The sequence below is a fragment of the Quercus robur genome, chromosome 10 (genome assembly GCF_932294415.1).
Source record: "Quercus robur chromosome 10, dhQueRobu3.1, whole genome shotgun sequence".
NCBI classification, from domain to species: Eukaryota; Viridiplantae; Streptophyta; class Magnoliopsida; order Fagales; family Fagaceae; genus Quercus; species Quercus robur.
The window spans coordinates 30,581,944-30,596,094 of record NC_065543.1 but is presented as its reverse complement, the minus strand read 5'-3'; the positions used below and the strand labels follow the sequence as shown (position 1 = coordinate 30,596,094).

The following is a 14,151-nucleotide window of genomic DNA, read 5'->3' as shown; positions in this document are numbered from 1 at the left end:
AATAGTATGTTAAAATTAAAATTAGTATCAATTTTTATCACAATATTTTCATAATACTTTCATAATAAATCTTAAATGGTAGGTTATTATTAGTTAATATTGATGAGAAAAAAATAATTTTTTTAGAAAGAGAAAAATTGATTTAAGTATGATGAAGTAATTGATTTAAGTATGAAACAAACTCACATAAAAAAAAAGAAAAGTATGAAATAAATTCCCTTATATATATACATTGTCCTTTTTGGTAATTTATCCCTCAAATTGCCATTTTTATAAGTGCTAGCCAAACACTCAGCTTTTTCATTATGCACTTTTTAACAGTTTTTACCAAACACTCAGCTTTTTAAAACTCCACTTTTTCATTATGCATTTTTACAAAAAGCTGAACCAAACTCACCCTTACTTGGAGAAATGTACCTAATTTTTGGTGGGGGAGCTAGCATGTTTTGATGGGGATCTAGTACTTGCATTCTGCTATGCTACAATCTCTGAGTATGCAAAGTCATCATTAAAAGATCAAATTTACAAGGTGACCTGTGTCTGATTTTTGGCCATATGTATTATGAAGGATCTTTATGTTTCTTAATCATCATTCAACATGCAGGTTGTCCGGCGGATATGTTCATTTTATTCTTGCTACCAGAGAATAGATCGTTGCTCATCATTGACATATTAATGCGTGTGTTGGATTCCATTGCCCGTGAATGCAAGGTAATATCGATAAAGTGTGTACACGAGATAAGTTTTAATGAATCAGGCATATGGTTCAAGTAAGACTTCTATCGTCAGTTTCACCTATGTCCATGTTTAAAGCAAAAGACTTGGCTATAATGTTATCTTCTCTAATAACACATTTTATAATATGGAATATTATATCTATACAAATATAATATCATATACAAGTAAGATGATCACTGGCTTGTTGTGTCATGTCTCATGTGTATCAAATGAAGATTGTGTTGTAGGGGGGAGATTTGGCCACAGAAAAAACAAATCCTTGTCTATTATTTTAAACACATTATAATATGACCTGACCTGAAACTTCTTCATATTGGATGCCCCCATACCATTCTATCCTCCTCTACCCATCGAACTTTAGTCTCATACAACATATACATGAACATCAATTGACTCTAAATCCTAGTCTTTGGCTAACCTAGTAAACTTAGGTATCTGAGTAACACACTCAAAAGATAAGTCTAGACAAATTAGGCACAGTTGCATTTTTATTAGCAGCAATATAAAATAATTTTGAGTAAGTATCTTTCATTAGCATATCACCATATCATCAATCATTCCAAAAGCAAATTCTAGAACAATTTCCAACTTCATATCTAATAACTTAGAGAATAAATCTCATCCACCTCTGATAAATTTTCACACTTCCATATTATATGAACCAGCAACTACCTCAGAATATCAATGATCCCATTGAACTCCATACTTTTTATCTTCTATCCTCCTCCATAAATTATTAGTTTGCACATTCATTATTTGGAGAAGATTACTTTTAAGTTTTATTGCATTGTCTAGTAATTTTATGTTTTGGAGACGGGATTTAAACCCGTGACCTCAAGGTATATTTTATTTTTCCAGTTCAAAGTGGAAAAAACCAGAATGGAGTACGTTGAACTTGTTTCTTATTGTGCCAATAAAGGTTGAACTTCAGGCGCAAACTTAAGTATTACAATGGTGACACTTCTAAACAAAATAGCAGATGATTCCCATCAGGTATTTTGTTGCTGTAGTCTATATTGTGCATTTTTCATTTGTGGTGTTATTTGCATGTCCCACATTGTAAGTTTAATCAAATTTGTTTGGCAGGCTAGATCTCCATTTGATATGATACTGAGGCTTTATGCAGCTGGGTTGCACCTTATCAATTCTGATGTGAAGTCCAGAGGTGGTGATCTTACATCCTCTGGAGGTGCTAAATATGAGTCTGTTATTCAAATTTTATGTGATGATGGGGATATACTGCAGAACTTAGCTGCTTTGCTTGGTTCTTTGGGTAGTTACTTTCATATTAGCTGCAAAGAGAATTATGTTAAAGAAATGTAATGTCAAACATACAGATTATGTTTGTCAGAGTTGTTCATGGTTATGAGGCCTCTATAGATTGCACTCAGAATAGTAGAAAAATTTATTATCTCTTTTACCTAAATGCTTTGAAATTCTTATGCCAGCCACTAGTGGATTTAGTAAATTCAGAAAGGAAACAGCTTGTTAGTGAAAATGAAAATGCTTTTGTTACTACAAAACTCTGTATAATCCAGTATACATTCTATCAGTTTGTTGATATTTTTTGTTCCTGTCAAAAGTAAGTTAATTGTGGATTTATTTTACTTTGTATATTTATGGTATTTTCCATTTGTGTTGTTTGGAAGGCCACCCATTTTGTTTGATGCAGTGGATTTACAATTAACATAAATTTAGAGCTGTTGAGAGATTTCTGTTCCCAAGTTCAAGATGGAGTTCCTTCACTTACTTTCTTTTTTGATTACTGATTTACCTGTGATTCCATTCTTTTTATTCTTTCGGAATTAGTGGTACTCTTAATTTAAGAAAGAATTTGTTATACTCAGTGTGGTTTTCGTATACTTCTTGTGTGCTTGGACTTCTCTCCTTTATTTATCTTCTTATTATAAAGAAATCTTGTTCAAAGGTCAATCTTTATGTCTTTGTTTAGTTACCATAGCTGTGAAAAATATGGCTGCTTGTGCACCAGAGTAGTTGTAGTATTCTGTTGTGCATTCAATTCTGGAAACTATTATGTGATGTGGGAGATGCAAGAAGATTATTTAGTATTATTTATGTTTGCAAGTTAATTGTATTTTTATGTTTTAGGTCTTAGTAGTTTATTAGGCTATTAGTATTTTAATTTGGAAGCAAGGTTATTTTTGTAATAAGGCAATTAGGATTTCCAAGCCAATTAGAACTAGGGTTTAGCAATCCTTTATAAGCAACTTATTGTAGTCTGTGAGGCGTTAGTTGATATTTTGATGAATGAAAAAAATGGCCATTTGGACTCTTTTGGTTTGATGCTGACTCCAGGTCTATCCTAGGTGCTGACTCCTAGTAATTTCCCCACTTGGTGCTGACTCCAAGCCAGGCCTAGGTGCTGACTCCTAGGTCATATTCCTTTATTTTCCTGTTGTTTATTTTTTGTTCTGGTTGTCCTGCATCAAGGCTACTCTCCAAAGTTGAGTAATTAATGCTTTAAATCTTTCTATGTTCATTTTATATCTTTGTATGATATTGACAGTAGCAGTTATTCTCATTTGCTAAATCTAAAAGTTTGCTTGTATTTGGGCTCTATGCTGCCAGAAAATACACTGCCAATACTGTATAATATTATTGATTTTTTATAACTGAAAGTTTGTTCCTAAATCATGTTAGGTGCTGTAGGTTCTGTACTGATAGCATATTATTATGGTTTTTCTTGACATTAATTCAATTCATTCACAACATTACGTTCTTTTCTTCTATATTCTCGGGGTTGCATGGATTTTCACCATGATATATATAGGCTGATGACTAGATTATTCAAATGCAAGAATGTTCCATTGGAGAATTTCTTGGCCAAACTGTGGGAAAGTAGGACTACTCATGCACTATGTATTTCACCTGTATATGAGACATTAATCATTAACTTATCTGAGCAGTATGGTGACCTTGTAAGTCTTTTGATTTCAGGATACGCCGTCTAAAGGGTTGCATCAACAGTGAGTTGGGTTCCAAAAGAGTTTCTCATTTTCATTTGCAAGTTCCCAGGCCTCTTGCAATCGTGAGAGCACTTTTAGATCAGCTATCACAGTTGTTGAAATTAAAGAGGCTGCATTTCAACTCATTTTAAGTGTAAGAACCTCTCAAGTAGCTACCTTCGGTTTTTAATTCCCAATAAAAAATACTTATTGTTACTTCTGTCACTCTTATTACAGGTTCCTGTGCCCAATTAATCTGTGTTCTTTGCTGGATATTTTTACCATGATTTGTGTGAAAGACTTGTTTCACATGGAAGGTTAATTAAGGTATCTCACATTTGATTTGCTTTCAGATTTTTTGGAACCTAGAGTATATCTTTTTAGTCACTCAATCCAACAACGTTATTATGCATGAAGTTTGGAAATTTTGTTGTAATGTTTGGCACTTAATCTTTTCCATTTAGAGTTCAAGATTCTGAACTCTTGGCTTTTTGCTGCTGCAGATGCATCAAAAGATTGAAAAATTACAGATTCAAGTTAAGGCCATCAAAACAGGAGTTTAAATATGACAAATATGGATTGATATAATCTCTATATAGTCATGATTAATCTCTATATATTCCAAGGATCACCCGCTTAATTTTGTGTGAAGTGAGCTAGAAGCCTTTTACAGGCAATTTTGAGTTTTGATTTAACTGTTAGATAATGGATTATGCAAAATGACTGCTGAACCAAATCCATTGATTCCACACATGAAGGGTTCACAAGGCCGTATGATTAGAAGTAAAGCACTACATGACAAAGGATTCCAAGCTTTCAAATTGAAAAAATAGTTAGTGACTAAGGTGTAGTTTGAATTTAGTTTTACTAGCAAATTTTATAGATTAATCATGACTAACAATAATAATATTTAGTATCGATGAACTTAATGGGTTATAGGATAATATCCTACAATTTTTTTTAAAATGTACTGCGCATTGCACAAGATATTAACTAGTAAAATGAAAAGTTGCCAAAATTGAATAGCAATAATTTTTTGTGTGGTTTTTTTTTTTTTGCAATATCGTGCACATTTTAAGTCTAATTTGGGCCTGTGAATTTTCAAATTGAAGGGAATAAAATTATCCCAATCTAATGGTTAGATTTCTTTTCGTCAAAATGGGGGGTCAAATGTGAGCTAACTTGGTCAAACTTTTGAACAATACTTGAAAATATTAATCTTGACATAAAATCATTTGGATAAAAATTTGACTTGGTTTAACTATCAATAAACTTGGTAATAAATGGGTCAACAAGGGTATTTTGGTTGTTTTGACTTTAAATATGAAATACAGGGTAATATACCATTCAATACGGATAAATTCCAACATTTTAAGTTTTTTCCTTAATCCCATGATCAAAATGGTGATTTTTATCATTTTTTAGAAAGAGATGGGATTTTGGCACACAAAACAAAGTAGGCAAAATACGGTATTGACATAACTTGCACAGCCTCAAGTTGTGTATGTGGTCCATGACTTTTTCTTTAAAAGCTCCAGCTCTCCCTTTTCCGATAGAGTTCCAATACACCCAAAATGTTCCAGCTTCCTCCACTGCCTACAGCCTTCCTAACTATTAGAAAATTTTCCTTTCCTTACATTTTGATCAAAGTCAAGCTCTTGGGAGGGTATAATCTTTAAAACTTTTTAGTTTTCTTTCATTTCTATGTTCCTCCATGTTTGTTTCTTACTTTTTAGCTTGAATACTGGGGTTTGCTTGTTGTTTGCTTAAAGGTTCTACCTTCTATGGTTTTCAATGCTAAGATTTAGTTTTTATGCATTTTTAGCTTACTATCTTTACCTATGTGTTTCTTGCTTGCTTTGCATGTCTAGATAAATAAGTTTCAATCTCCTAGTGCTAAAAGTTTCCATCTTTTACGCTCTAAGAGGGGAAACTTTGTAGCTAATGCCATGTTTAGTTTAACATATTCTTGAAAGTTCCACCTTTTATGGTTTTTAATGTAAAGCTTTAATTTTTTTACACGCTAGCTTAATATCTTTGCATCCATGGTGTTTTTTTGTTGGTTCCATCTTATATTCATCTTTGTCTATCATTTGAAATGCTTGAATCCATGTTTGCAAGCCTATATGTGATGATGCCATAGTTTGAATCCACGAACAAAGTTTGAAGATTTGTATTAAAAATGCCTTTTAAGCGTGAAAGTTTCAACATTTTTCATAAAAGTTCATTCCTTTATTTAAAAACTATAAATTTTGCATCAAGGTTACATTTTTTATTTCCAAAAGCTTTAATCTTTATTAAAATTAGAGTTTTTCTATTTAAAAAGGTCATGTTGGTTATAAAGTTTCAAGATTTGGTTATAGAATGATGAATATGACATTTTAACATAAAAAGTTTGCATTTCAAAAAAAAAAAGTTTGCATTTTTATTTCTAAAGATTTCCTTTTAATTATATCTTATGCTTTGTTCATCACTTATGTATATAAATTAAGTTTGCATCTTTGCTCAAAGATTTTTCCTTTGATATTGAAATCCATATTTTCCTAGGAAAAAAAAAAAAAAAAAAGAGACTCAAGGAAATTTTCACTGAAATTATTTGATCGATTGAAAGACAATTTAAGGTTGATCAATCGAACAAAATTTTTTTTCAAGAACAAACACACAAAATTTGATTGATGAGGAGCTGTCGAGGGTCAATTGAGAAAAAAAAAAAGTTCAAAATTTTTTATAGAAATTACACTATGCATGATGAATCAACAATTTTATTGACAAAAAAATAGTGGTGACATGGAAAGTTGTGAGAACTCCAAAGGTTTCGGTTATATATATATATATATATATAGATAAAATATTATTATTTGGACAAGTAGGCCCAATTCATATATGCCAAAGGCTCGCATGATGAATCAATATTGAACTTTAATGCATGATACACATTATAAGGAAATATATCAGGCTGAACTAAGTTGAAAGAGGCCTGCACTGAAAAGAGGCTCGAATCAACCAAAATTTTGAGACTCAGCCAAAAAATGAATTGATGACATGACAAACCTTGTCGGAGTGCTAGTCAACTCAATATGGGAGGTGGCTTGGTGCAACCCAAAAGAAGCCAATATAGGTTCCATCAAAGAGGATTGGGCCTACTTTGGAGATAGTTTTGGTGCAAACCAAATATGAAATTGGCATGTACTTAATTGGAGTAAGGATGTTATAGAGTCTAGAAAAGGATGGATTGAGTTCATAGCCAAGCAGGGTTCAACTGATTTATGGATAGTAATATCCAAAAATTTGGATCGTGTTTGCTTGTAATAGCAACCAAATGGGGACCTTCTTCAGAAAACCATCGAAACACAGTGAGCTTGCCAACCCAGATCTCACCGTCAATGCTTGTAGGGATATTGTCAAATTCAGTAAGAGTGAGAATCCACCAAAAATCGCCCCACTATAATCCAAAGTGACGATGCCATTACCTTTCACAGAGTTTGGTTTACATAAACAAAGTTTGGGAACATGATCCCGACAATTATTCAATCGAATTTATGGTTTTAGCTATTACCTTCCTTTACACTAGATTTTTTAATTTTTTATTTAGAATCTTTTGCACTTGATTTTGCTCACTTTAAGATGGTTGATTTGGTTGGTGCACTTTCCTTAGAGCATCTCGATCCAATAGAAAATCTAAAACAAAAATTATATGCAAAGTAGAGAATGAAGCCTTAAAAGTCAGGTCTAGCAGTATCTGCAAAATAGGAAATTTCTTTTGCTCATCTATAGTCACTCTCTTTGTCTAAAGAGTATTGTAGATGAGCAAAACAAATTAAATAGAATAAAATATTAAACCATCCAACTCTCTCTCTCTCTCTCTCTCTCTCTCTCATAGAGCTTTGGATGTTTTAACTCATCTCTCATTGAGTTTTGGATGTTTTTAACTCATCTCACTCCCTCTTCATCATAAAGCGTTTTTTTTTTTTTTTTAATTGCAACAATATAAATTTAAGCAAAAGACGAAATGGATCTAAGTAATAGAAATTTAAATCTTTTCGGTTGGTAAAAGTATGGGCAAAAGAGATTTGAGTGTTGTTGCTTGATGAAAATGCAGAAGAGTTTTGGGCATTTGTTGGTCGGTAAAATGTATCAAATTTTGGGAAAAATAATAATAATAAAAAAGTAAAAAAAATAATATTTAAATGAATAAAAAAAAATGATCGTGTATATTAAAAAATGTATTTAAAAAACTAAGTACAGAAAAGACAAAGACAATTGTTAAATTACTCCCTAAACAATGTAAAAATTTGGGTGAATTGTTGAAGATATATACTCTTAGTGCGGTATGATCTTCCTTAATAGGTTGGATTGGTGGTGCATTTTGTATCATATTAATTTGTTTGATCTTCAACAGTTTGGTCAGTCTAATTTAGCAAGCAGTTATACTTTGTCTTTACGGGATTTCAGGGACCCTAATTTGTAATCTATCCAATTGATTTATATAGAGTACAATTATGTATTATTTTCATGTAGTCTTAAATTTTGTTCTCTATATGTTCAAACCAAGTGGTCATCGGTGCATGGGATACTATTAATTTTGGAAAGAATAGTAGGACTTCTAGATGTTCCAATAGGATCTTCAACTGTCTAGCCTGTTCCATGTTTACAATTAATCAGATATGGGAAAGACGGTTGTCATTGGGCTAGATAAGATCCAAATGGGGTCTGGAGGGTAGGTAGGATATATAGAGGTCCCCTCTTGTTACGAGGGATCTCCTAACCTAAACCAGACTTTCATTGCATTTACTCTTCAACGTGTGGAATCCCATCTACCCTCTCATACTTCATTTTCACACCCCTCACTCTCTCTCTCTCTTGCATATCTATCTGTAAGTCAAAGCTACTTCTGTGATACACGAGTTATAAGATCGAGCTTGTGGTAGCTTAACAAAGACATGGCCTCCTTGAACTTAACACGTTACTACCCTCACTGATAATCACCTTTTCTTTTCAATAGCTATGAAGAAATCTCTCTGTCAGTCTGCTTTTGATATGCAGCTGAATAATTGCTCCAAGGTGTACTGGTTTTTCATTCGGCGAGTGGTTTCCATGCCACCCTTGTCAAGTGAACAGTCTCTTGCACTCTATCTTTGTCTCGTTGTCTGTTCGACCTTGAGCTGAATCACTAATAATTATAACTACACACTTGTTCGACAAGAGTTTCTTGTGTTTTTAATGAAAACATTTTGATTTAAATTCCCTCTCACCAACTATTGAATTATCAGAAAAAAAAAAAAAATTACTTGTTCTGAAATGATCCCAAAATACATTAGTTTGATAGTAGATATCTTATTTAAGCTATTAGGTGTAATATTAAGACACTGATAAGTATATGTAGTTAAACCATTTATTGCACTTTTTTTTTTCTGCTAGCTTCTATATGTTCACTCTCTTCTAGAGGCACAAGCAAAAAATGTACGTAGGCACTCAAATTATGGATCTGGTTGCTTTTCTATTATGTGTTTGTTACTTTGTCCTCTACATCTTTAATTTCATTATACCATATAATTAATTCGTAAACCTCTTATCAAATATACTTGCAGTCTAGCTCTTTGCTTGTTTCTGTAACTACGTGTCGTTTCTCACGGTTGCTACTAGGATGACTTTGACAAATTGTTAGCCCTCAAAGTGGGTCGTTTTAAGACTATCCCATATAAGTCACGAGCTTTTATAAATTAGTCATCAATTGCTAAGCTGGTAGTTGTGAGAAATGCCAGTGGCACGAATAGGTGATGAACCCGGAAGTTACAGTCACACAGTCAGTATGGGACACATCTCCATTGACCTTGAGATAGGGGTTGAAACCCGTATTTTTATACTTAGTTTTCATTTTTCTAAGATCAATAAAATTTTATTATTGTTTAGTCAGAGAGATGACTACGTTTGGTTTGGAACCGCAACTCGTGGACTCCAAAGAACAATGGTATATTCAATCTAGGAATTAGGATGTTGTTTGGATTCAACCTAGGTTTAGTCAAAGACGTAATTTTTGGTGTCTTTTGTAGTTCCATAAAAGCTTCAAAGAATTAGGATGTTTTTTGCAAGACTGTTCAATAATAGCTTCAATTGTGAGTTCAAAATTGGAGAATCCAAATCCACGAAAATGAGTAAATGATATAAAAGTTCTAAAGCAAAGCTCAAGGTTGAAAAGGCAACGAAATTGAGGTAAAAGCAGTTACTGTTTGCTTGACAAGCTTCGCATGGACACCAATGCCTCATTTCTCTTCCATTTGCATCCCAAAAATTTCTGGTACGTGCAACTCTCTCTCTCTCTCTCTCTCTCTAGCAAAGTGTTATTTTTGTATTTAAATTTGTATTCGACTCTTTTGCACTTTTTAATTGTTGCTATTGTATATTTATCTAAATCTTCTCTTGTATCTATAAATAAAATGAACATTTGTTAAGAAGCATGATCAAAAGAGTAAAAGTGAAGTAGTGGTGAAGAAAGATAGCAAGGCACGTGTAAAGAAGACTAAAGTACAAAAGAAGACAATGAGTCTAAACGACAGTAGTATTGGTGTTTTGCTGAGAAAGCTACTTGTAGTATTAAAAGGTTAAGTGCAGCATGTGAAATGCATATGAGAGAGTTGGTTGAGTTATTAGTGGACAGATGGCTAATTGTTATTGGAAGCGTGTAAATAGGAAAATCTGTTATAAGTAGTTAGAGGCAGTTAGTGATCTTCCCGCTCAAATATGGTAGAGTAGTAATCCATAATATAAATGTAAAGTAGTGCATTGTAATTCATTCACTTCTTGTAATCACAGTACTTGAGCAATAAGAATTTTCTCTCTTACTCAGAAAATTCTCTCTCTAGTTCTTGAAGTCTCTTGTATTTTCTTTGATTTTCTTTGCTTAATTTGAATACTCTGTTTAGTTTCTAATCTTTAACAACATTGGCTAAAATATTATGTTTGTCTCTCAAATTTGCATGAATTTAGATTTTCATCCCAAAACTTTAAAAATTGAAAAGGCCGTTTTGACCCCAAAACAAATATGCGACAAACTATTTGATTAATATACAATTATGTCAATTGTCTTATCAAGTTTTATCAATTAAAATAGAATAATTAGTAGTCACCAAATTGTAAAGCAATAGTCATATGGTAATTAACTGGAAAACAAACAGAAAATGTTTCTAAATGAAAAACCAAAAGGTAACCTACTCCAACAAAGAAATCCACTGTATTAAGTGCATGTTTGGATACAGCGTTTTGTCCTCAACGTTTGTGTTTGTGCTATCCCGATAGTTTTGTGTGGGTCACGTGCACTGTTCACGGGACCCACTAGCACTTTTTTCAGCAAAAATAATTTTAAAATTGGGTCCCACAGCACTATTTATACAATTAAAAATTATTTTATTACAGTGTTTTTAGTTTTCAACAAAAAGTGGTATCCAAATAGACCCTAAGTGTCCGTTTGGGACAAGCTGAAAATTTCAGCTTATTTTTACTATTATTCATAGGTCCCACTTCACTTTTTAGTACTATTTATGGATTCCACTATACTATTTCGGTTAACTTTTACCTTTATCTACATTACTTTTAGTAAAAAAATTTCAATTTCAGCTAAAAGTCCATTTGGGATCTGCTTATTTTGCTGAAATTGAAAATTTTTTGCTAGAAATACTGTAGATAAAAGTAAAAATTAGCTGAAATAGTACAGCAGGACTCATGAATAGTACCAAAAAGTGCAATGAGACCCATGAATAATAGCAAAAATAAGTTGAATAGTAAAAAAATTGGCTTTTTAAGCTTATGGTAAACACAACCTAAATAAACTGTTCTCAAACGGATACTTAGGGTCTATTTGGGATCCGTTTATTTTACTGAAACTGAAAACTTTTTACTGAAAGTACTATAGATAATAGTAAAAGTTAGCTGAAATAGTACTGTAGAACCCATGAATAATACCAAAAAGTGCAGTGGGGCCTATGAATAGTACTAAAAATAAGCTGATTTTTATCAACTTATTTTACTATTCAGCTTATTTGTGCTACTATTCATGGGTCTCATTGTATTTTTTGATACTATTTATGGGTCTCACTGTACTATTTCAACTAAATTTTATTTTCATCTACAGTACTTTCAACAATAAATTTTCAGTTTCAGCAAAATAAGCGAATTCCAAATGGAACCTAAGTGTCTGTTTGGGAACTACTTATTTAACTAAAACTGAAAACTTTTTACTGAAAGTACTATAGATAAAACTAAAAGATAGTTGAATAATACAGTGGGACCCATGAATAGTAACAAAAAGTACAGTGGGACCTATGAATAGTAACAAAAATAAACTGAATAATAAAAAAAGCTGGCTTTTTAAGCCAATGTGAAACGTACACTAAGGGTTCTTTTGGATATCGCTTATTGTGCTGAAAACTGAAAACAATAAAAAATAAATAATAAAAAATTTACTATTCATGCACGAGTTACTGTTCATTTGCCTAAATGCACTGTTCATGTCCTATGAACAGAGGCCCTGGTTTCAAAAAAAAAAAAAAAAGGAAACTAGGCAAAAACATCTGAATCCAAACACATACTAAAGCTGGGTTTGGATACGGATGAAAAGAAACACGTCTGCGTCTATGCGTTTCCTTTTTTTTTTTTTTTTTTTTTTTTTTAGCGTTTTGTGGCTTTGGTGTCACACTAGTGGATCCCGTACACTGTTCACGGAACTCACAAACTTTTTTTTTTCAGCAACTTTTTCATTAAAAATTGGTCCAACGGCACTATTCACACATTTAAAAATTATTTTGCTATAGTGTTTTCAGTTTTCAGTAAAATAAGTGGTATCCAAACAAACTCTAAGAAAAGTTTTACATTCGAACATAAACTTTTATACCTAGACTTTAATCAGTAGATATGAACTTACTCCAAATATCCTCTACAACTCCAAAACTTGTCAACTTTTTGATATATGAATGCTTTCACAAATGACACATCATTGTTCACGACCAGAATTCTTGATTGACTCCAAAAACTCTTTGAAGCTTTGCTTTACCTAAGTGATGCATTGAGATTTGTGATTTCAAGCTTGATCAATTGATTACAACAACTTTTTTTGTGTATATATTTCAATCGAAACTCATGGGTTGTAAAGAATAATAGGCTTTTTTTCTCTGTATGGTTCTCAACAATTGCTTCTCATTCTCTGTTGAAGTCTCTTAATGTGTACCTTTTATATGTGACATGAGTAGGGCACAAAACCCACGATACCTGAATTCAATTAAAACACATTATAATTTTGACTTTCTGATTTTCAGTCAATCGAGTTGTGATTAAAAGACAACCAAAAGTGTGATTTCAATTAATTGAAGAAATCAATACATTTTTTCTTCTCTTGAGCTGCTTTTGCGCAAATGGTCTTTAAACTATATAAAACATTACAAAGACATTTTTCTATTACATTGTCATGAAATTTGTCAATACCGTATTTTATTTGGCCCTGATTCACGCGCCAAAGCAATTGTCAAAAATTAAAAATTAAAAAAAAATTGTGCAAAAATACAAATTTCAAAGCCTAAGAGGGTAAAAGGGTAAAAATAAATACAACATGATTGAATAGTGGATCAAAGGGTCACAACAATTTTTATAGCAACTAAGGCCAAAACCCTAACCAGGTATGGTCAAAAAGTTGACTTTTTAATCCAACCATCAAATCGTGTTGAATTTTGGCTCTCGTAGGGCATTTTTTTTCCTTCGAAACGATAGTTTACGGGTCAAAATCGAAGTTAAACAAACTAGATATTACCAAAATACCAAAAACCTTAATAAAAATCTCACTTTTTAAAAACAAAACAGGCAGTTTTTGGGATGACTTCGTGCAATAAAATGAACCGATTGGGTAGGAACTGGAGTGATCCAACTTAACCATCTTGAAGAATGTCTTGGATACTTTTCATTAAAAGGGCTCGATGATATTTGCCCCGGATTGGAAGATGCAAATTTTTTAAAGAAAAACATCACAGAATTTTTAGCGCACTGCGTCACCTTCCTTTTGAGCACAATATCTTACAATACTGGGACCATTGAAAGCTAGACATTCAAAGCTTTCCAGGTATATAAAGTTTGAAGAAAACAGAGCTTGAAAAGGCCTCCAAATAGCTATGCGAAGATCATACCAGAAATTAAAGAAATACTAAATAAGCCGATGAGGTGGCAAAAATGGGAGGCTAGCTAGGTGTAACATGTTACACCTGAGCTAGCTACCCCTTGCCTTGGGTGGCTAGCCCAGGTGTAACATGTTACACCTAGCTAGCCCCCCATTTTGCCTTATCTCCTATAAATACCTCCTTATTTTTGTGAAAAAATATAAAGTTTTGTGAAGAAAAATAGGGAGAAAAATAGAAAAAAGTGAGAAAATTATAGAAAAAAGCCTTAGAAATTCTGAAAAAAGTTTCTTTCT

The 14,151-nt window shown here is 32.5% G+C and overlaps 1 long non-coding RNA gene across 1 annotated transcript; it reads left to right on the top strand.

Annotated features, from left to right (window-relative positions):
• Positions 1-6,610: 6,610 nt before the first annotated feature.
• On the top strand, positions 6,611-10,552 carry LOC126702902 (uncharacterized). Its single transcript, XR_007647879.1, has 2 exons — positions 6,611-9,999; positions 10,155-10,552. It is a non-coding gene; the product is annotated as an uncharacterized LOC126702902 (long non-coding RNA).
• The last annotated feature ends 3,599 nt before the right edge of the window (positions 10,553-14,151 follow it).